General features: G+C 45.2%; 1 protein-coding gene across 1 annotated transcript in view; it reads left to right on the top strand.

Moving 5' to 3' along the window:
• Positions 1-336, top strand: part of LOC104951632 (E2/E3 hybrid ubiquitin-protein ligase UBE2O-like) — a 66,717-nt gene that overhangs the window by 35,114 nt on the left and 31,267 nt on the right. The window lies entirely within an intron of this gene.

Below are 336 nucleotides of genomic sequence, written 5' to 3' on the forward strand. Positions count from 1 at the left end.
TAACGTTAACTTAACGTAACGTTAACGTTAACGTTACGTTAACGTTACGTAACGTAACGTTAACGTAACGTAACGTACGTAACTACGTTAACGTACGTACGTTACGTACGTACCTTACGTACCGTACCGTACGTACTACCGTACGTACGTACGTACGTACGTACACGTACGTAGTACGTAGTACGTACGTACGTACGTACGTACGTACGTACGTACGTACGTAGTAACGTACGTTACGTACGTACGTACGTACGTACGTACGTACGTACGTACGTACGTACGTACGTACGTACGTACGTACGTACGTACGTACGTACGTACGTACGTGTAGTGTGT

This window comes from Notothenia coriiceps, unplaced genomic scaffold, assembly GCF_000735185.1.
Source record: "Notothenia coriiceps isolate Sejong01 unplaced genomic scaffold, NC01 NC01_scaffold00019000, whole genome shotgun sequence".
NCBI classification, from domain to species: domain Eukaryota; kingdom Metazoa; phylum Chordata; class Actinopteri; order Perciformes; family Nototheniidae; genus Notothenia; species Notothenia coriiceps.